Source organism: Natrix helvetica, assembly GCF_964273705.1.
Source record: "Natrix helvetica genome assembly, chromosome: 15".
NCBI classification, from domain to species: Eukaryota; Metazoa; Chordata; class Lepidosauria; order Squamata; family Natricidae; genus Natrix; species Natrix helvetica.
The window spans coordinates 11,200,881-11,224,104 of NC_138565.1; the positions used below are offsets into that span (position 1 = coordinate 11,200,881).

Here is a 23,224-nt window from a genome sequence, read left to right on the forward strand (position 1 = left end):
TTCTCAACCTTCCCAATGCAGTTCCTCATGTTGTAGTGACCCCCAACCATAAAATTGGTGTCTCAGTTCCTAAGACCATCACAAATATGTATTTTCCGATGGTCTTAGGCCTGTGAAAGGGGTCCCGACCCACAGGTTGAGAACCACTGTTGTAGAGGGATGTTGTAGCACTTGGAGGTTTCTCTGTGTCCTCAGGGTCACCTGAGTGGTGCAAATGGTTTCTGTAGTCTGCAATTTTTTTCCTCTGGGAATCCATTCCTGCTCCCACTCCATTCCAAGGATATTCATTCCAAATTGCATAGCTAAACGTCTGTAGAGATTCTCCGTCATCCTGGTCATGGTTGTTCCAAAGGTGCTTTTTCAGGAGGCAACTGGACTTTCTTGGGTTTTTTTCTTTGAAGACATTTCACTTCTCCTCCAAGAAGCTTCTTCAGCTCCAAGTGCTTCAAGGACCCTCTAAAAGGATGCCAATGACCAGCTGCCTGCAAGGAATATAAGTCCTTCCATTCCCCACCATCCAGTAAGAGCTGAAGAAGCTTCTTGGATGAGAAGCGAAACGTCTTCAAAAGAAAAAACAAATTGCCTCCTGAAAAAAACACCTTTGGGACAACCATGACCTGGATGGCAGAGAATCTCTACAGACCTCCAGCTGATTATGTGACCAAAGACAATGTATGAAACTTGTACACAGACGGCGATTCAATTAGGCTGAAGAGCTCTCTTGACGAAGCCCCCGAGGAAAGTTGGGGAAGGGGAACCAACGGCACCTCGGAGGTTGCCAGCACCTTCCTAGCAAGACAAACGCCGCCCATTCGCCCCCGCTGCTGGCCGGGAGAGAGCGGGGCAGGGAAGCGCCCTTCGGACGCCCTCCGGGATGGGTGCAAGACGCACCGAAGCGCCCTTCGCCCCGCTCGCCTCCTGCGGGCGCCCCGGGAATCCGGCGGGGCATCCGGGGCATCGACCCGCAACCAGCCGCCCTTATGGGGTCGGGAGCGCGAGGCCGGCCAGACCGGGGCCCTGTTGGGGGAGGCGGACCAGAGCCGGCCTCCCCCTTTCCCAGGGCGCAGCCGGAGCGCAGCCTGTCCCTCGGCCAGAGAAGCCAGATGCCCAAGCGGCCCCGCTCCCCGGAGCCCTCGCCCCGGAGACGCCATCGGGACTGCGAGAAGCGGGGCGGCCTGGGCGCCGGCCAAGGGCAACCGGGCAAGGCTGGCGCTGCTTGGCGGGGGCTTTCCCGGGACCGGCCTCCCCCCTCCCCTCCCCACGCCACAAGCGGCACCTGCGGAGGCGGCCGGGCGCGCGCGGCTGAGGGGGCGGGTCGGGGGGGGCTGTCAGAGAAGCGACGGCGCCCCCGCGGAGCCGCCTCGCGCGTGCGCGCCTCCTCCTCCTCCTCTCCCCCTCCCCTCTCGCCCAGAACGGCGGCGCTCATCCTTCGCTCCCTCCCGTCGGCAGCGTCCGAGCCCGCCGCCTCGCTCTGCCCTTTAGCCGCGGCCGGAGGCGCCGCCGCGCGAGCCGCTCTTGCCGGCCCAGCTCTCCCGGGGCGGCAGGTGCGGAGGTGGCGCGTCTCCAGGCTCGGCCGCGACTGGCGGGCGGCTCTCCCGGGAGGGTCCCGGCGGCGGCGGCGGCGCAACCAGCGGGAAAGCACTCCGTGCCGGCCGCCTCCCTCGCTGCTCGATGCGCCCCCGGCGGAAGCCCCGGCCAGCGGCAGTGCGCGCCTGAAGCAGACGGGCAGCTGCGCCGGCGAGCCCCGCTCCCTTCCAGGCGTCGGAGGTAAGAGATGGACGGCGGCGCCTACGCTACCCCCCCCCCCGGGTCTCGGGAGCGGAGGCTCCGCTGCGCCGCCTCCGCCTCGCGCGGCCTCGGCTTTGCTGCCGCGGGCTCCGCTCCGGCCGCGCGTGACGGAGGGAACTTCGGACCTTTTCCCGGAGGAGCCGCGGCGGCGCTGCCGGTCGCCCAGGATGCGGGGCTCGCTGCCGCCAGATGCGGCCCGCGCCGCTGCCCGAAACTGGAGCCGCCGAGGGACGGGCGGGCGGGCGAGCGGGCGAGGGAGGGGCGAAGCGGCTCGTGCGTTGCAAGCCGGAGCAGCCGCCGCAGCCCGCGGGAGCCGCTGCCCGGAGGGCGCTGGGGGGCGGAGGGGCCGGCGAGTCCGGAGAGCCGATGCCCAGCCCGGGCCTGGCCTTTCCGGGCTGCGGGAGGAAGGGGGGGCGCCAGGCAGAGCAGCGGAGAAGTTCCGGGGCTGAAGGGATTGGGGAGCCTCGGCTTGGTCCGGAGCTGGGCAGAGAGTGGCGCGGACCGTGGCTCAGGCCGAGGCGCAACCGCCAAGCTCTTCGGAGGGTGGGAGGCTGACCGCCGCTTCTCTGCCCGGGAGCGACTCAACCATCCGCAGCCGAGACGGGCGCTGAGTGGAGAAAGTTGCTTCCTCCTCCCGGCGGCGCTTTCCGGGTCTTTATTCCTCAGGCCCCGAGGAGAAAGGGAGGAGGCGAGAAGCGTCTAAAATCACGCGCCCCTCTCCCTGCCGAAATCCCCGGCAGGCCAAGGGGGGAGCTGGCTGGAAGCAGGCGCGGGAAAGGCCAAGCTCTGCGGCCACAGGTGTGGGGCCAGGCCTGGGCCTGGGGGGCTTGACTGGTACCTGGAGGACATTTGCTGGGCTGCAAGAGGGCAGGGAGGGTCCTGCCGTCAGAGGGGTCCGGTTGACCTTGGCCTGCCCCAGCAGTGGCCTCTTCTTGGTCTCTCTGCTGGTGAGGAGCAGGGAAGGCCGAAGCCCTGGAGGGGAACTGCAGTGGCCCTCAGGGGTAAAAGGAGGGTGAATGAAGAAGCAGGCCCTGTCGAGTGGGTGGCCGGAGGGGCTCTTGTGCCTCAATCCTCAGGAGAGAAGGGCTTAAAGACCCCCACGCACACACACACACACACACACACACACACACACACACGGGCAAGAGGGTCCCCTGAGGGCCACCTGTGCACCCATCGTCTGCTGGGATTGTTCCTTGCAAGGTTTGCCTTTCCAGTGGCAGGAAAGGAGGGCAGATCCTCTGCAGGGCATCCAGAGACTGACTTTCAGGGCAGAACAGGAGTAGGGACTGAGCAGAGCTCACAGACGGTTTGGGGGCGTCTGGGAGGAGGAAAAGGTCAGCAATTTTATTTGCAGGGTCAGAGGTCAGAAAATGTTTTGATCGAAGGAAACAGGGAGCCCAGCTCAGGGAAAGCAATAGCCTTGTTGGGGTGGGGTGGGGGTGGGGGTGTACATTAGTTTCCCAAATGGATTCTTTTAGGGATTTGGGGGGGGGGGGTTTGTCAGTAAACACCAAGAGTCTGTGAATTCACTCATTTTTTATTCTGCATCTGCATTTTGATGGCCGCCCACAATTCGTGGGCTGCTCTCCAGATGATGCCAAGTGTGGGGAGGAGGCGGTGTGGCTATGAGGTTAGGTTTTGTGTTGCTGTGCTTGTTAACAGCTGCAGCTCCTCCTCCCTTTATTCATCCTGGGGATTTTGGGGTCCCTGAGAGGGTCCTGCTTGCCACACCTTGTGTGCTTGTCTGCTGTGGGGGAGGAGGAGGAGTATGTGAGCTTCTCCTTCCGTGGACCCTGTCAAGTGGGGATGAGCAGGGGGGCCTGGCTGGCTGGACTGTCCACAGGCAGGTAGTTTGGTTGCTAGTCCATTTTTGGATCCACAGACACATCTTACCATGCACTTTTTAAATCAAAGAAACAAAAATCGGTGACAGCACAATAAAGAATGTGTATATATTGCAGTGATTAAGCTAAACATTAGGGAAGTTAGAAAAAAGAATTTGTGTAACATGGCATAAAATCCCTTTGGCCCTTAAACACAGTGAGGCCTTTTTGAAGCATCTTTACATCATAAACCAGGTGATTTTCCTCTAAGACCTAGAAGCAGCAGCCAAGGTCACAGCTGAATGAACTCCGCCTTGTAATTTAGAAGGCTGAGTGAAGCATCTTTTGAACTCATGCTTCTCGGCCACCCGCTCCTTTTCAACGGCTCTTCCATCCCACAACTGTCCCCCCCCAGTTTTGGGGTCCACAGCCATGCTGCAGCCAGAGCCACGACCCATGCCAGACCACCTGTGGCAAGATGGGAGTCAGTCCAGTGCATTTCCATTATATGTCATTGGAGCCAAACAAGCAAAATTTCAGGCTAAAATGCAAATTGTTGTTGCTAACCTATGGCTGATTTTCTGCTTTTTTTCTGTCTTCCAAGTTGGCTAATAACAATGAAAAGCATGAAACAATACAAAATTAAAGCAATACACATTACAAATTAGAATCCTTGTTAAAACCATTTGCCCTCAAGAGCTTGGTGAAATAGAAATAGGTCTTCCTAAAACCTGAGAGAGACAAAGAGATCCAAGGATCCCTCTTGCCAGAATAGATTTCCTAAATGTGTGGGTATCGGGGGTGGGTGGGGATAGAGACCAAAGCAGGCTCCTCCTCAACTGTCCTTCTGGCTGAGGGGGCATTTTGGGCCGTTGGGGTGATTCTTTGGGGGAGTCCGCCAAGAGTCATTTTCTGCCACATTTAGTGCCGGTTAAAAAGCAGAAATTTGTTTTCAAGTCTGATCTTGGTGCCAAGTTTTCTTTGGTTAGTTGGCAGCCGAAGGACAGGAGACCAGCCATCATTCCTTGCAGAAGCTTTGGGAAATTTGGTCTCTTTGATATCCCCAAAATAAAATCCCACACGCTCCTCCTCGCAGGATAGCACATACTGTCAAATACGAGTATCATGCATTTCAGAACTAAAATATTGACAGGCTTGTTCCAATCAAAATCTTCTTCTGCTAAAATTTTAAGTGTGTTTAATGTAACGTTCAGATTACGGGCTCCGTTGCTGTCACTGCCATATTTCAGTTGTTTAGGTTTCAGTAATAAAAACTGCTTTAATTGATTTGTGTTGGGGGGGAGGGGAAAGAAAGCAAACATATTTAATATAATCCAAATATCACATTCAAAATTTTTTAAAAGTTGCTCTGGGTTCCAAATCAAAATGTTTTTTGAGTATTGGTTTACCCCTGTTTAGTCTGCCTCTTTCTCTGAGCAATGCTGGCTAAATCACATCTCACGTTGGAGAGGGAAATGAAGAAAACAACGGAGGAGACCATTCCGCTTCTCTTTGTCTCATTTGTCTACTCGGTTTGAGCGCTCAGGGGAGCCCACAGCCAGTTAAATATGAAATAAGAAAAACAGTCAGAAAACAGATGATCAGCTTGAAATCTGGCGAAAGAGAACCGGCTTCTGCTGGGACTGAGACATGTTCCCTGGGCACCCAGGAAGCACCAACGCACGCAGAAGAGGCTGGATTCGGAGGGGGAGTCCTGAAAATGAATTCCCCTTCCATTTTGGGTGGCCTTTGTGTGGGGTGTCCCGTGGCTGCTTTGCCACAAAGGGAGCGGATTCGTCACCCTGCTAACTGGCACACCATGCTGCTTCACCAGTGCAGGTTGTGCTGGAATAGTCTCTCAAATCTATTGAACCTTAGACGAGCATTGCATCCCCTCCCCCATTCAGCTCTTACTCAACTCTTTTTGTTCTTTCCAACTTGGTGGGATAAGATCCACAGCAGCCCAGATTGCACAGGCATATATATATATACCCTTTGCTGCTACCTCCAAAGCCGTCACAGAGGTAGTGTCTTTCAAGACCATTCCCACTGGCTACCTGGCCTCGGAGAACCCCCTGTGCAGTGGGGAGACCTCCAGAATTGCCAGCTTTGCCCATGAGGCTTCTGGGGAAACCCTCCTAGTCCAGACTCTGCATTGGTCTCGTTTGTAAGGCCACACCTGGAGTTCTGCACCCCATTTTGGTTACCACACTATAAAAAGAGGTTGAGACTCTAGAAAGAGTGCAGAGAAGAGCAACCAGGATGATGAGGGGACCGGAGGCTTAAATATTTATTTATTTGTTTGTTTGTCAACAAGTACAAAGAAACAAGTATGAAAACATATGGAAAAATGGCAGAAATAAATGGATTTAAATAAGCAAAACGTAGCCATAAACCCAAAAAGTACATAGGGGACAGTAAGATAGGGCCGATAGACACGCTGGTGCGCTTATGCACGCCCCCTTAGGAACCTAGTAGGAAACGCGTAAAGTCCACGGTAGACAGCTTAAGGTAAAAGGTATCTGGGTCAGAGGAACTAACAACAGGATCAGTTAGGGTGTTCCACACATTTACTACTCGATTGCTGAAATCGTTTTTCCTGCAATGAAGTTTAGGACAGATTACATTTAGTAAATATACAAAGAACGGCTGCAGGAACTGGGTATGGCTAGTCTAGTAAGAGAAGGACCGGGGGGGGGGGGCATGATAACAGTGTCCCAATATTTGAGGGGCTGCCACAGAGAGGAGGGGGTCAAGCTATTCTCCAAGGCACCCAGACAAGGTGCCAACAATGGATGGAAACCGACCAAGGAGAGATTCAAGAAGGGGGAACTTTCTGACAGGGAGAGCAATCAACCCATGGAACAGAAGTTGCCTTCGGAGGTTGTGGGAGCTTCATCACTGGAAACTTTCAAGAAGAGACTGGACTGCCATTTGTTGGAGATGGTGTAGGGTCTCCTGTTTGGGCAGGGGGTTGGACTAGATGACCTTTCAAGGTCCCTTCCAACTCTGTTAATCTGTATCTGTGATGGACTATATTGTGTGTTTGTTGTGTCAGTGCCAACCCTTAACCATGTTGATAAACTTCCTTCAGCATCATCTGTTTCCAGACTGGCCTTTGGGCTCTTCCAATGGGCTCTTCTATTGCTGTTGTGGTTGAGACAAGCATTACGGAGTGGTCCTCAAGGGAGCTGGGTCTTTTCCGGGTTTTTGGGCCCCTTCATGTCAGTGTTGATTCCTGGGACTGCCTGGACAAACTCACAGCAGTTTTCTTGGCAACCTTTTTTTGGAAATGACTTCCCTTGCCTTCCTCCTAAGACTGAGATGTGCCTGAACCAAGCGCACACAACTGGCTTTGTGCCTAAGGCAGAAGTGGAACTTGCACCCTTCTGGTTTCTAGCCTTGTGTCTTAACCACCATACCAAATCCCCCCCTCCCCCCCGGGATCTCTGCATATTGGGTACAAAATATGATTCATTCAGCCTTTGGCTTCAAGTAAATTCTCTGGACTGATCAGTTCTATGGTCCATTCATTGGTTTTCTTGGCTATTCATGATATTCTCAGGAATTTTCTTTATCAGCAAAGTTTAAAAGCACCTGCATTTTATCTTGCTTCTTTGAAGTCCAATTTTAGATTCCACAGAGGTTGTCTTTTTGGTTTTATTGTGCAGTGCACAATTGAGTCCGTTTGGAGGTAGGCGGTGCCTAATTGAATAAATTAAAAAAATCTGAATATCTTTTCCAAAGTTACCCTACCAAGTCCTGGTCTGTGGCATATTTTTTGACTGCTGCTTCTTTTGTTGCTGATAGGTATCTGATCTCCTCCATTGCTGCCCACTGAATATGTTCTACGCATTTGCTGGCATAGTTTAGTTACCAATGAAAGAGAATATTTGTAGCTCAGGGTCGAAAGGTGGGGTCTTTGGTGCTCTCTGAGTCTGGCTGTTTTCTTACAGACGTTTCATTACCAAAGTAGGCAACATCATCAATGCCAGTCCCTGAGGATGTTCACTAGGTTGGGTAATGAAATTCTGCAGGGAAAGAGCTGAACTGAGAGAACAGCCAGGAGCCTCAGAGTTCCCGTTAGCACCTTTCTTGATTCTTCTGTTGCTCCTTGAATTCCTGTGGGCTTCTGACTTTGTAATGATCGGAGTGTTGCTCTAACTTTCTCTTCTAAACTTTCTTGCAAACAGGGAAGATCATCTGAGGAATCTTGGAAGTTGATATGTGCAGAATTTCATCTTTCAGCTTTGCTTGACGTTCTTCGAAGCGGTTCCCATCTGTAGGTTGGTGTCTTTTAGCACACCCGTTTGAGTATGGAGCCTCCTCCTGAGTTCGGAGAGCTTTGGAAAACGATCATGGTTTGTATGCGTCAATTTCCATCTCAAGCCTTGTTCTAAGATGGCTTCTTCAGGCTTCTAACAGTCTCTTAAATGCTTTGTTAAGCTTCCTTCCTTCTCCACATCTTGGTTTTATTCCACAGTTTTTCTGGTTCCTTAACAGGGAAATTCAGGACGTCAAAAGCGATTCCTTACTGGTAACATTTGTTCAAGATCAAATTGTAGATGTTGGTTAGCTTCACTTGGAAGTGCACATATGCAGTGGTGGGTGATGTGGTCCACAGGTAGCCTCTGGGCATGTCTTTGCTAATACAACTGAGCTTTTCCATCTCCTTGTCCCAATAATACGGTTAATGTGATTTCTGTGTGCGCCATCTGGTGAAATCCTCGTCCACAGGCTTCTTAAGGCCTCTTTTTTTTACATACTTTCAGATTGTGCTGGAAGCTTTAAGATCTTTCCCCTTGAGAGGGTTTTGTTTAGATTTTACACATATTATAATTGCTCCTGATTAGTAGGAGCTAATCTGTGATGGGTTTGTCTGCATTGAGACTTTGCGCATGTCCCAGGCCCAACTCTCCAGCGGTTCACAGCCGAGACAAGAGAAAAACGTGATGTGCTGTAGAGCCACCGAGGGCCTAGAATTATTCAAATAGCACTTAGATTTTTATACCGTTCCACAGGGCTTCACAGCACTCCCCGGGGCGGTTTACAATGTCAGCATTATTTACACATTTCCCCCAACGATCTGGGTCCTCATTTTTCCAACCTTGGAAGGAAGGAAGGCAGAGTCAACCCTGAGCCGATTAGGACTGAACTTGTGGCTGTGGGCAGAGTTTGCCAGCAATATTGAATTCTAACTGTTGACTCCCATGGCAAATCTGGGGAAAAGGAGTTTAAACCTATGCCTGATAAGTCTCAAAGAAAGAAAAAAAAAACCTGATCACATCATGCCTCCTACTGGCCAGTAGCATTTATAAGATAGAGGGTTTGTTTTTGTTTTTAATTTTTTTTATAATTAAATGTTTACACTGCATGATTCCAAGTGACTCTGGGCAATTTTGCAATCTACAGAGAACAATAAACCAATTAAATGGTTTTGCAAAAGGCAAAATATGGTGAAAACCAGGAATAAGCACCTTGCACTGCTCAGAGGAGCTGGGTCTTTAGGCCCCTTCAAAGCACAGGGGGTGGGGTGGTGGCCCATTCTAGAGGGCAGGCAGCACGACCAGAGAGAAGGACCTCTTCTGGGGGGCCCAACAGACATTACTTAATCAAAGGAACCCAGAGCGCACAGATCCTGCCAGATTGAATTGATAGGCAAGATACTACAGGGCACAAGCAGTCCCTTGGGTACCCAGACCCTGTTGCCATGAAGGACTTCATGGGTAATGACTGGCATGTTGAATTGCAGCTGGAAGGAAGTTGGCAGCCAGGGCAGCTCATGGAGCAGATATGAACAGTCTCATCACTGCCATCCCCATTGCATTCTGGGCCGGCTGAGGCTTCTAAGTAACTCCATGGGAAGCTCATTGCAGTAGTGAAGCCACAAGGTGGCCAGGAAAGACTTTTGGACAATGATTAACCATGAAGGAATCATGGTTTATCTCAGTTTGCTGTATTGTGCAGTTCAATTTAAATTATTATTTTTTTGTTTTTAATTTCTATAAGAGGAAGCTGCCCTGGACAGCTCAGAGCATAATTTTTTTTTAAAAACAACAACACTAGTGTTGACAACTAAACTTGCACCTCTTGGTGTCCCCAAGGCAAGCCCCCCCCCCTTTCGAGCGCCTGCTGGGCTCCCACCTGGCTCTGACTCAACCCCCAGGGGAGGTTTTCTTCCTGTTTCCAATTAGCGACCGCTCCTCCCCCCCTAAATGGTCAGCTGATTTCAGATTGAACCTGATGATAAAACACTCAACCTCCCCCTGTTCTGCTTCCTCGGTTGGAGCATAAACCTGGATCCGTGTCTTATGGAAGGGCTGTCGAAGGGCTATTATCTGGTCAGTGATTGCATTGTGCTGTTTTTCCTGTGAAAGCAACGTTGATGGGCGTGTTTTCTCGCCCTGAATGGGTGATCTTCTGATGGGAAGTCCCACATCACCCAGATCTTCAAAGGCTTTCATGTAGCCATGTCAGAAACGCTGTTGGTGTTTTGAGGGATCCTCGGCCTTTCGGGGTCGCAGGTTTGCAGCCCGGCTGTGCTGATGAGGCAGAGGAGGGGAAGCTAGTCATGGAAATGGAGTGGGGCAGTCAGAAATCCTGGACTGTCTTCACCTTGAAGGGTGGAACAGGGGAAGGGCACCAAAAAGGAGCCCCCCTCTGCCCTCCCCTTCCTGGCCAGTAGAGGCAGGGCCTGTTGCATTTTTGGAACCTTGGGCTTCATTTGTCTTCCAAATCACGTTCCCATAGAAGGTAAATTTGCTTCAATTCAGTGCTGATATTTGCCTTTCATAAGAGCCAGTCAGCCATCTGCAATTGTTCCTGACTCCCCCTTTGGGACCAGACGGCCCAAGAGGAGAGCTGAGGATGTGGGTTGCAGTGAGACCTTCCTTTCTGCCAGCTGCAGAAACAGGACACCCCCCCCCCTCCAGGCTGTTGGGAAGGGCCCTGGTGGATGCTGATTGGTCGCAGAGGGGCAGCCACACCTGGAACCCAAAGGCTGTGAGATCATCCTATTGGCTGGCACTGTGCTGATCTCCCCCACCCCCAAGCTGCTCTACTTTGCCAGGTTGCAAAACTGGGGGAAGAGGCTTTGCTGATCCAGCGCCTGGAAGGTCCCTCTTCTGAAAGTCATCTTAGGAAATCAGCACATATTAGAGGAGCATCCGGGAGACCTTGAAGAGAAGGGAGGGGTATGGCATCTCAACCCTGGAAGCTGGCTGGTCATCATCCTCTTTCAGGATCATCCCCAAGGTCTCTGTCCCACCCCCCACAGACCTCCTGTTTTGCCCCTGCCTCTCTCTTGCACGGGGATACAGGAACCACAAAGCCCCCCCTCCTCCCCCCTGTTTCTTTCCTGATGCAGTTTTTCCTCCATCTCCCTCCCCTCCCCAGTCCTTCCTCTCAATTTCTTTCTTTCTCTTTGGTCTGGACACACACAGCAAGTGTAGAAGTGTTTCCCATAGTATGTTATACGTTGCTAACAGTAATGGGATTTAAAAAATTACTATCGTTTCTATGGGCGTGGTTTGATGGGCATGGTGTGGCTTGATAGGTGTGGCTTGGTGGGCATAGCAGAGGAAGGATACTGCAAAATCCCCATTTCCTCCCAATCAGCTGGGACTTGCGGGGCAGAGAATAGATTGGGGTGGGGTCAGCCAGAGGTGGTATTTGCCGGTTCTCCGAACTACTCAAAATTTCCGCTACTAGTTCTCCAGAACTGGTCAGAACCTGCTGAATCTCTGGTTGCTAATTTGGGTTTAGCAGATTGTGTAAACAGAGGCTATGTATTTGGGAAGCACAGAAAGCCGATTCTTTCAGCAACCAAACAACGTTGTATGAATCCTTCCACCTGGTGGCCTGTATGGAACATCCCTGCCAGTATTAAAAATAGTGGAGAGATTCCAGCCTTAAACTAAATTGAGGGTAGACCAACTAAAATTAACAGTTATGTTTTATATCCTTATGTTTACGTATGGTTATATTATTATCTTTCTCATCTTTTCTATTTACCTTCTCCTATTGGTATATATGATTATATTACTTTGTTGTACGCTGAGAGCTTATGCCCCAGAGACCAATTCCACATGTGTGTCCAATCATTCTTGGCCAATAAACCTGTTCTGTTCCTGTTCTTCTTCTTGTTCCTGTTCCTATGCTCTGCTCTGATGATCTGCTCTTCCTATTTCTCTTCTTCCTATCCCTCTTCTCTTCCATCCCATCCCATTTCTGTAATCCATTCTATAATCTGTCCTTTTTTCTATTCTATGCTTTCCTTTCCTATCCTATCCCTCTTCTCTTTCTTTCTCTTTCTCTTTCTCTTCTCTTCTCTTCTCTTCCTATCCCTATCCCTATCCCTATCCCTATCCCATCCCATCCCATCCCATCCTAGTAGTTTATATTATTCTGTAACCTGTTCTGTTTTCTATTCTATCTCTAAATTCTTCATTCCATTCTCTCCCCTCCCCTCCGGACTGGGCAGCTGCAGACTCTGGCTGTTCCCTGGGCAGCCTCTTTGGGCCCAGCCCTTTCCACCTAGTGCTTCTGAGGTGACAGCAGCTCCTTCGAGATTCCACCATATAAGACTTAAGACTTATGATACCCGGGGAACATCACCATTTCCCAATTAGCGTTTTTGGCCCCCTCCCTTTTATCGCTTGTCCTGCTTGGATCCTTTTGAACTAGCTTCCCTTTGAGGACAAGATCAAAGCAAACGAAGAGCTAAAGGCTGCCTGTAACCTCCCCCAATTCCTATGATTTGAATTTCTACAGGTGAAGCCAAAAACCTTTGTTGCCTTTGGGTTATTTTTCCCCCCTTGCAGGTATGGTTACTTGCTGGTAGCACCCCTTTTGCACCCCCATGTATGTCCCTTCCATCAGCTACATATCAGCTGTTTCCCTAAGTGCCCCCCCTTTTCTCACTGAATTGGTGGGTGGGTGGGGGGTCTTTGGAGAAGAAGCCAACCTGCACTGACTTTATCCTGCCTTGGGGATCCCGAGTAGCCCCTGTTGAAATTGTCCCTCCTGAGAGCCACTGTTTCTGGGTGTTAGTTGTTTAATAACCCAGACTGGAAGGTGACATGGTCACTTCTTGCCAAAGACTCCACTACTTTGATCTTTGCAGCCTTTCTTGGGTCTGGGAGAGCTGATCCCTGGTTTCTTCCTCAAGTCTTCTGCAAAACAAGGTAGGCATCTAACCAAATGTTGGGACTTGTAGTCCCAGTTGGTTGAGTTTTGTCTGAGACCAGCCAGTCCCTCTGGGGGCATCTCTTCTAGGGGCTCAGGATACTCCTCTATCTTGATCTGTCTTCAGATGGCCCACTTTCTGGTTCCCTGTCCATCTTGGCCAGAGACCTTCTCTGAAGGTCTTCCCTCTAGTCCTCCTTTCTGCCACCTCACATTCACCCTACACCTTTGCTTCGCCCCAAGAGCTACAGAGGGGAGGGAAGCCGAATGGGTGCCAGCTGGAGATTCAAATTCAAGGACCAGGGCTTCGAAGGAATGTAGCGACATACCAAGGATGAACATCTAGTTTGAATAGGATAGGACAATCGGGAGTGGGGAGAGGATCCTGGGAAGAGGGATTTATGCCTGGGAATTTGGCATGCAAATTTTAGATCCGGCTTTGCCTTATTGTACTGCACTTCACCTTTCGTAAAGACTTTCTCTCCTAAATAGAGTTGCAGATTGTTCTCGCTTAGGGTTCAGATCAAGGCAGTTGGGACACCTTCTCTGAACCTCCCAAAGGTGCTTTTTTAGGAGGCAACTGGACTTTCTTGGGTTTTTTTCTTTGAAGTCGTTTCACTTCTCATCCAAGAAGCTTCTTCAGCTCTGACAGGCTAGTGGGGAATGGAAGGGTTTATATTCCTCTAGAGAGAGTTCTCTGAACCTATTTCAATTTATCTGCAGGAACTCACTTGCGCCACTGTGTGCCAGTCAGGTCAGGTGAAAATTATTTGTACTGTGATTCCCACCCACTCTGATGGTGCAGCTTTTCCAGACTGGAGCAGCCAGGTGCAGCCAGGTGCGATGAGTTACCATAGGCGGAAAGAGATGCTGTGGCTTCTTTCTGAAGGCAGGGAAGGCGCTGTGCAGCTAAGGAATTCTCCCTAAAAGCCTGAAATCAGCAGTTGCATTAATTGAGCTGCACAACCAATCCAATCCATTTTTTTAAATCTCCTGATCATCAGCAGAAAAATGTTGAATTCCTATGAAACTAAATCATTTTGATCTGTTTGCTGCTCCTGTTGCACCTTATTTCAATCGTCCTCTTCCATCTTAATTTTTCCTTTCCTGAAAGATGTGTTTGCATGTGTACATCACCTTAAAATTATTTGTAAAAACAATAAAGGTGGGATACAAGTAACTACAAATAAAAATCTTGGGGGTGGGGGGGGGAGAGTTAAAGCTGCAGCTGGTGATTCTCTGGGGGCTTCCTTGTAGCAGAATACAAATGCTAGCCTACCCATGATGGCACAGTGGTTAGAATGCGGCACTGCAGGCAGTTCAAATCTCACCAGGCTTAAAGTTGACTCAGCCTTCCGTCCTTCCGAGGTGGGTAAAATGAGGACCCAGATTGTTAGGGGAAAGAGGCTGATTCTGTAAACAGCTTAGAGAGGGCTGTGAAGCAGTATGGAAGTCTAAGTGCTATTGCTAGTGTCCTTCCTTCCTTCCTTCCTTCCTTCCTTCCTTCCTTCCTTCCTTCCTTCCTTCCTTCCTTCCTTCCTTCCCAGTGGTTAAAATGCAACATTGCAGGCTGACTCTGCCCACAGTCTGGAGTTTGATCTTGACCGGCTCAAGGTTGACTCAGCCTTCCGTCCTTCTGAGGTGGGTAAAATGAGGACCCAGATTGTTGGGAGCAAAAGGCTGACTCTGTAAACTGTTTAGGGAGGGCTGGAAAGCTGTATAGAAGTCTGCATAGAAGGCTTCTGCTATTGCTACCCCTCAGGTGGCGCCTGGCAGGAATTTCCTTCACAAGGTATTATAGCCTCCCCACCACCATCACAACTGAGAACCCCCTTCCTCTCCAAAGCAGTTGTGTTCCCTTTTCCCTTCTCCTCTGGGGGTCTTTCCTTTCACCCCTGCCCATTTTCTTAGCAGTTGCCTGGACCACCAAGTGGTGGGAGTTTTTCTTTCTGTGCTGAAAACGGAGCCTCTGTTGAGAATGCCACTTTCAAAATTGCCTCAGTCTGTTCACCATGACAAGAAAGTTGTGGTCAATTCCGTTTGGAGCAATGGAAGGCTTTGGATGGGGGCCACCTCCACAGGATGCTGGGAGGTGCCCCCCAAGGGCCCTGAAATGGGCTCCTGACCTGATTCCTGGTGGCAGAGGGCATGGATGGGGAAGCAAAAGTGCACGGCTGGAGGAGACGCATTTAAATATGAGATTCTGTGACTCAGCATTGCAAAGTCTGAAATTCCGGTCATGCTCGGCTTCCTTGGCATAGACAGCACAGCAGCAAAACAAACTGGAAATCTGATCTTTAGGAAGATCTTTAGGAAACTAACGTAAGACAAAATAAAGGATCAGGGGAAGTGAGAGTACTGCTCTATGCTACACTAGCGTGGCCACACCTGGAATACTGCATAGAGGTCTCGTTTGCTATGATGCAAAAAATAGGCCGAGACTCTGGAAAGAGTGTTGGGAGAAGAACAGCAAAGATGACCAGGGGACTAAAGGAGGCTAAAGTAGACAGTGACTGGCTAACCAAATGAGACCGAAGGGGTCTGGGGGTCTGGGTGACTTCACATGAAGTCCAGTCAAGACTGAAGAGATCCCTCCTCAAGTCTCCACATAGTCAGCTCCTTCGGTCAGGGTGGATTTGATTTAAATCAAGTCAATTTAAATCACAAATCACTAGTAAAAAGGCTTGATTTAAATCAACTCAATTTAAATCATAATGTTTAAAGAGCCACTGTCACCTCTGTCCCACAGCAGCTCCTCCTCTGACCCCCTGTTGACTCACTGACAGTCCCGATATTGCAGAATAGACAGACTCATGCTACATAACTAAGCTCCGTTTCAGGCTGAGTCAACTATATTAATGTATCTTAAATAGAAAAATACCTTTAGATAGATTTTTACTCCAAAAGCATTCTATTAAAATAGATTTGATAAAAACCCAAAAAATCCAATTTAAAATTTAAAAATCCATTTTTTTTAAATCTTCATTTTTTATCCCCCCTGCCTTCGGTTTTCTGAATAGGACTTGGCCTCTAGTCCCTGGCCATCTTCACTGAACTTCTCTGCATCTTTTTTTCCATTATTTATTTATCCATTAGATTTTTATCCAACCTTTGTTACTTTATAGGTAACTCAGGGTGGCAAACATACCTACTGCTCCTTCCTCCTATTTGCCCCACAACCACCACCCTATGAGGTGGGTTTTTGGCTGAGAGAGGAACGTGGCCCAGACTCTCCTCATTTCTAGCCTGGGGTCTTCAACACTAGACCAATATCTCTGAAACCTGGAACACAACTGGACACATTACTGAAGACGATGGAGTCCAAAACAGATTTGGAATTACTACCAGATTTGAAATGTTCTGTGAATTACATTTCTGCTTTCCTTGCAAAAAGAGTGTTGGATCACAATACTGTATCCTTTTTTTAAACAAATGTTATTGCCAGGAATCTCCCCCCACCAAGCCTGGTATCTCTCATTCTATATACTACTACAATTCATGGACTTTAGCTAGACAAAATGGTGCGTCATAAGGCAACCATTTGTGAACCAAAGTAACTCAAATGGGCTAATATATAGAAAGTGTCCAAAATCCAGGATCCGTGTCTCACAAGGGAATGAAATTTGGAAAGTTGTGGCTGCTTCGGTGCTGCTGGATGCTACTGTTACTGTTGCAATCACGTGATCTTCATTTTCAGAGTTCTGTGACAGTTTCCCAGCCAGTCTTGCAATCCATCGCCCACTCTCCCACCCGTTTTCAGTTATCTCACACTTATCTGCCTGTGAAGGGAAGGGAGGAAGGAAAAAAGGAAGATTCCTGCCAGATTCCCACAAGGAAACTCAGTGGGGAAGCTGGCAGGAAGTTGGAAGTGACTCCTTCCCCCGCTCTTATGCTTGTCCCGGTCCTTCTGTTTCTCTGTTTAGGTAAGCAGGTATCTCTGAAGCAATGACCTAATGTGGCCCAAGTTGCCTATTTGTACACTGTGTATTGATTTTTGTTTCCTTTAAAAGAATCTATTGTCTTTATTAAATTTCAGTCTGTTACTTTCAGACTCGTTTTTCTATTTTTTCCCAACCTATCAAAATCATTTCAAATTTTATTTCTGTCGTCTAGGGTGTTAGCTTGGTAAACATTCCCTCTGTCTCTTCAATCAAATAATCCATGAAAACATTGACGTGTTGAGACCTGGGACTGATCCAGTTCAGCAATAAGTGAAAATTCCTTGGTAGCCTGGAGAACTCCACAGTGTTGAGATAGGGAAGCTGGCCTGATGGCCATGGTCGCATCTGGTTGCTAGGGACCTGTTTCACAGAGTGTCACATCCATTTATCTGTGGGCAACATAGCTGCGCCACTGCTCCTGCCTGGAGCTGCAGCTGATGCCACCTAAAGTCCTGGGGGTAACTTTCCAAGAGAGTCTCTTCATGGCCCTCCTGTGCCATGCCCACCTCCCAGGTCAGTGTGGCAACCATAATTAAACCATGGACATGGTGGGCCTTATTGCAGACTGATCTTGCATTAAGCAGTGGCAACTGGATTTCAGATATGGTTGGATAAATCAAACCAGCCCATTTTTTGTTGTTAAAAAAGAGGTGGGTGTTATTACAGGATATCAAATATTCAAAATGGGTGCAATTCTTCCTTATTTGATTAATAGCAAAATTTTAAAAAACTGATCACCCCAACTTATCTATTACCAATCTACCAAATGTGCCATTGGCAGGAAGTCCTCTTTGTGGTCCTGGTGCAGCTCAGACTTCTGGGCATCGGTGCCCTGTGGCAAAGGTAAATTCCGTCCCTGGATGGGTTGAGTTCTTGCAAAGATCCCCTCCAAAAGTTCTTGTCTTAGAAATAGCAGCTTTGAAGTCCCTTTGATGACATCAGCAAGTATTGTGGGCCCAATTGGTAAAAGAAAGCTCGGGACCATATTGGTTGGAGACATGCGGAAGAGGCCTTCATCCTGCAGTGGATAGGCTAGAATGAGGATAATGAAGAAGAAGAAGAAGAAGAAGACCCTTCTCTAGAAAACTTTCCAGGACTCTGTCTTGTCTTGGTCCTCTGAGTCCATGGAGGAAATGGTGAGAGAAGTTAGAGAAGAGCCCCTTGACTGCTTGGCAAATCAACTCTGCCAAATGAAAATGTTACATTTATTTTTTGGATTCTCCCCAGGCTACAGGGAGGGAGGGGGGAAAACCAGCCTCGATGTGGGATAAGGGGCTGCTGGATGCCGGCTCTCACAATGTGGTGATGGCACCAATTATGAAACTACTTTATAGAAGTCCCTCTTAAGTGCCTGGTTAGATTAAATGGTTCACCCAATCGGTTGGCAGCTGGTGTCTGACTGATAAAATATAGTGACCTTCAAGTCACATCTAGAGAGGGTGGGAATTGGCTGAGGAGACATAGCTGGAGGCATTAATAAAACATTGGTAAGCGGCTTCTGTTGAGCGCAAATGTGCTCCTTGGCAGCAGCGCAAAACCTGGGTTATCTTCCAGAGCAGATGGAAGGTCGTTGAAGGGATGTTCTCAAAGCATCAAGACTGGACGACAAATCAGCAGTTTTGGGCTGATTCTATGTTGCCTTTCAGAACAAACTTCCCCAAGTCTTCAGCTTTGGACGAAAAGTTTGGGACAAAAAAAATGAGCTGCTTGTGTGCAGAGGCTCCTCACAAATAAAATTGTGCAAAAGAAGATTATTCTGTGGGTTTAAAAAATGATAAAAGCCTGAACCTGGAGCAGGGTGGAAATGAGCCGTGCAGACTTTCTTTGCAGGAGGAGGGGGTTGGCCCTGCAGGGCCAACATTAGGAGGATCTTCCCACCAGGATGGAGCCCGTGTCTCAGATAGGTTGGACAGCCTTCTGGGTGAGGGTGCTTTAAATTGGCTTCCTGCACCAAGCAAGGGGTGGACTATGTGGTCTCAAGGGTGCTTGTAATTTGAAGATTGTGGCCGCAAACAGTCTTCACTATTATATGTGAAAAGCCCAGAACAAGTCACCTTTTAAATGATGGGATATTTTTTCTTCTGATCTACCGGGCCAGTCTTTAATTTCTGAGAAGATATTGCACAACCCGCACCACAGTAGAAAACTTTAATTTATTGTTACATATATTGTTTAATGTTTTCTTTGGGGAGGGGTTAGAATATAGAATAATAGAGCAGAAAGGGAACTCCTGCTTTAACAGGAGATTATATACCATTCTGGAGAAATGGTTGTCCAGGCTTTTCTTAAAAGCCTCTCATGTTGGAGCTCAAAGAACTTCTGGACTGATTGACTGTTCTCCCTGTCAGGAAGTTTATCCTTAGTTCTAGACTGGATTTCTGCTTTGTTAGTTTCCATCCATTGTTTCAGGTACTTTGGGGAATAGGTTGGCCCCATCTTCTCTGTGACAATCCCTCAAATATCACCCGTTGTCCTTCTCTTCATTAGACTACATATGCCCAGTTAATCCTACATTTTGGCCTCAAGTCCCCTTTGTTGCGCTCTTCTTTGCATTCTTTCTCGTAAAGGTAAAGTTTCCCCTCACAGGTGCATGCTAGTCATTTCCATCTCTAGGGGGCGCTGCTCATCTCCATTTCAAAGCCGAAGAGCCAGCGCTGTCCAAAGATGTCTCCATGGTCATGTGGCTGCATGACTAAACGCCGAAGGCGCATAGAACGCTGTTCCCTTCCCACCAAAGGTGGTTCCTATTTTTCTACTTGCACTTTTTATGTGCTTTCAAACTGCTAGGTTGGCAGAAGCTGGGACAAGTCACGGGAGCTCACTTCATTAGGGATTCAAACTGCTGAGCAGCCAAGCTTTTAAAAAGATGTTGAGCCCCTAGAAAGAGTGCAGAGAAGAGCAACCAGGATGATGATGGGACTGGAAGCTAAAACATACGAAGAACAGTTGCAGGAACTGGGCATGGCCGGTCTAGGGAAGAGAAGGACCAAGGGAGACAGGAGGGCATCTTCCAATATTTGAATCATTGCCACACAATGATTAAAACAACATCAGGGAGAATCTGGGAGGAAGCTGTTTTATTGACATGTCAGACATTTGGGTTGATTTGCTCTTTGTGGTGAGTCCAGAGAGGGATTTAAGACAATTGCCAAACCCTCAGACATCAGCCATTCAGTCAATCAGAATAGAGCTGGAAGGAACCTTGGAGGTCTTCTAGTCCAGCCCCCTGCTGAAGCAGGAGAACCTATACCATGTCTAGACTCTTCTTAAAAACATCAGTGATGGAGGGCTCCTGATTTCTGGAGGCAAACTCTTCCACTGGTTAATTATCCTCACTGTTAGAAAGTTAGTTTCTCCTTAATTCCAGGCTGCTTCTGTCCTTGATTAGTTTCCAACCATTGTTTCTTGTCCTGCCCTCTGGGGCTTTGGAGAATAAGCTGACCCATTCTTCTTCGTAGCAGCCCGTCAGATACTGGAGCAGTGCTATCATGTCCCCTCTACCCATTCTTTTCCTTAGACCAGCCAAACCCAAATCCTGCAACTGTTCTTCATAGATCCATTCCGTTGTCCAGAAGATCCTCTAAAGAGGACAAGGCTTGAAACAACTGCCAGTTTGTCCAGGACAGGCCTTGGCAGCCAGATGTTGACCAAGTCTCTAAGAGCCCCAAAAGGCCTTCCTGTGATGTCTGGCGGCCTCTACTGTTTATCCAAGCGCCAAAGTCTACCATGACGAAAGGAGCTGCAAAAGCACCGAAGGGAGGAAGGGCACCTCATAGCTCTGGTGGGATTAGGAGTCCTGATTGGCTAAGATCAAAGTCATTTTCCTGGTAGCCTCTCCCCCCAGGGATCGCCCCCCCCCCCTTTAACCTGCCCTGGCTCTTTCCCCAAGCGCTTGGAGGAGGCGGTTGGAGCTGGGAGAAAGAAGGGGTTGCGTTACAGGGGAGGGTGGCTGTGGTGTCAGGTTTTTCAGCTTTTGTTTATGTTTGCTTATTTTTTTAAACTTTGGTTTTTATTGTGCAAAGGTGGTTTCATTCTTGAGTAGAAGCTGCCCAGAATTTGTGTTACGATGGATGAGGAGACCAACCTTTTAACCAAAGGCAGCTTTTCACCGGAAGCCGGTGGTCCCTGTCCAGGCTGCCCTGGGGCTGCATCAACCCCACCCCTCAAACAAACGCACCTGGCAGCTCACCCTCTGGACGTCGGCTTCGAAGGCTTCATTGCCCAGGGAGCTGGAGGGCCACCTGAGCTGGCCGTTTGCCCCAAGCGCAGCTGAGGGTGGACCTTGCAACATTGGTGGAGGTCTTTTAAATGTCCCAGGAATAGCGAGAAAAGAACTGGAGGGTTCCAGAAGGGCCCAGATCTCAATCTCATCAAGATGCTTGGGGTGGGGGTGGGAAAGGGACTGTGTGCAGGAAGCCCTCCCCAGGGATAAGGTTTTCAGCTGGGTGATGGCTGGGGGGAGGCTTCATGCACACAGTCCCCTTCCCACCCCCACCCCAAGCATCTTGATGCTCCCAAAAATGCTTTTTCAGGAGGCAACTGGAGTTTTTGGTTTTTCTTTGAAGATGTTTTGCTTCTCCTCCAAGAAGCTTCTTCAGCTCTGACTGGATGGTGGGGAATGGAAGGATTTGCAGCTGTCCTTGCAGACAACTGGCCATTTGCATCCCTTTAGAGGGTCATTGAGGCCACCTGGGGGTTTATCTGTGTCCTAAGGGGTACCTGAGCAGTGCAAATGGGGTGTGGAGCCTTCTTGGAACTGCTGAAAGGACCGTGTTGTGGCTGGAGATAGATGGTGTCATATCCCTCCCCCTCGGTTGACAACAAGCATCCTTACAATTGGAAACAGGGATTCCCTTTCAAGGGGCCACATCAGCATTATGGTTGCCCACAAAGGGCCAATTGAACGTATGGCGACTCACAGCGGCCAGATGGTAATGGGAGGGTGGTCACTGCCGGGTCGCCGCAACTGTGTAGGGGTGGCCGGGTGGGTATGGCCGGGTAGTGTCTCAGGATGGCTGGGTCAGGATGGAACGAGTTGCACTGGCTAACTGGATATGGGGATAATTCAATGCCTCAGAAGCTCCCAAACTGCTGGCAGCCAAGCGTGTGTGCGCACACACCCACACCCTACATTATAGGTTTGGGGACTTTTATCCACAGAGGAGGGAGAGGGCCTTCTCCCCAAGCCCAGGAATGATTGGCAGTTTGCAAACTCAGATGTGAATAAAATCTGAGGGGCCAGCCTGCCTCGTGCAGGACCGGGGAGCAGTGCCCCCCCCCCCTGCCTGCTCCACCTGCTCTCAGATCTGTCAAGGAAGAAGTAGAACTCAGAGAAAACTGCTTCCTGCAAACTTTCTCCTCCGTGGTTCCACACGCAGCAGGGTCATCCTCCACCCCCTGCTTTGCTGGGAGGGGGCCCCGGACAGGGAAATGCCAACAATGTCTGAGATTGGGAGAAGAAGCTTCTTTGGCGTGCCATGCACACACACACACACACCCATCCACACCCACACCCAATCCCAAGCTTGGAGACTTTTATTCACATCTGAGTTTGCAAACTGCCAATCATTCCTGGGCTTGGGGAGAAGGCCCTCTCCCTCCTCTGTGGATAAAAGTCCCCAAACCTATAATGTAGGGTGTGGGTGTGTGTGCACACACGCTTGGCTGCCAGCAGTTTGGGAGCTTCTGAGGCATTGAATTATCCCCATATCCAGTTAGCCAGTGCAACTCGTTCCATCCTGACCCAGCCATCCTGAGACACTACCCGGCCATACCCACCCGGCCACCCCTACACAGTTGTGGCGACCCGGCAGTGACCACCCTCCCATGCCCATCTGGCCGCTGTGAGTCGTCATAGTCTTACGTTCAATTGGCCCTTTGTGGGCAACCATAATGCTGATGTGGCCCCAATGAAATTGTGTTTGAGATCCCTGAAATGACACAGTGGGAGAAAACATGAGTGCACATTTAGCTGCAAGAGCCAAAAGAAAATCCAGCTAGCAAATGTCCAGTGGAGTTGCACAATCGCTCTGGAAGCCTGGAGAGCCCCCAATTAAGATCCTGTGTTTTTTTTTTCCAAAAGTCTAGACAGGAAGTTCTGCTTTTGAACCACTCCATGTGGAACGTCTCCTCTTCTGAATCCCCCCCACCCCCCCGGGGCTTTAGAGAGTTTCCAGCTTCCAGGTCTACGCAGTAGGAAATGTTACTGCCAATTATCTTCCCCGTTTGCAGTGTGTGCCCTTACTGTGTTTAACTGGGAAAGGGCTTATTTCTCTCCCCCGTTGCCTTGGCTGGAGGGTCTTGTGAGGAGGATAGCCTGGGTGATTGTGGAAGGAGAGAAGCTGTTCTCTCCAGTCTTCATCTTTTAGGACTAAGGAGAAATTTCCTGACAGTTAGAACAAATAATCAGTTGTGAATGCTCCAACACTGGAAGTTTTTAAGAAGAGGTTGGAGAACAATTTGTCTGTAGTGGTGTAGTGTTTC

The 23,224-nt window shown here is 49.3% G+C and overlaps 1 protein-coding gene across 3 annotated transcripts in view; it reads left to right on the plus strand.

Annotated features, from left to right (window-relative positions):
* The first annotated feature begins 1,392 nt into the window (after positions 1-1,392).
* The window catches only part of FAM163B (family with sequence similarity 163 member B), a 39,594-nt gene continuing 17,762 nt past the window's right edge, over positions 1,393-23,224 (plus strand). Inside the window, exons 1-2 of one of the 3 annotated variants that reach the window (XM_081967508.1) lie at positions 1,393-1,767; positions 16,624-16,723. The gene's annotated coding sequence lies outside the window, so the exon portion shown is untranslated. Of the gene's footprint in view, positions 1,768-9,909; positions 9,956-16,623; positions 16,724-23,224 lie in introns of those variants that run through there. The other 2 variants (XM_081967507.1, XM_081967506.1) reach the window with 2 other exon arrangements.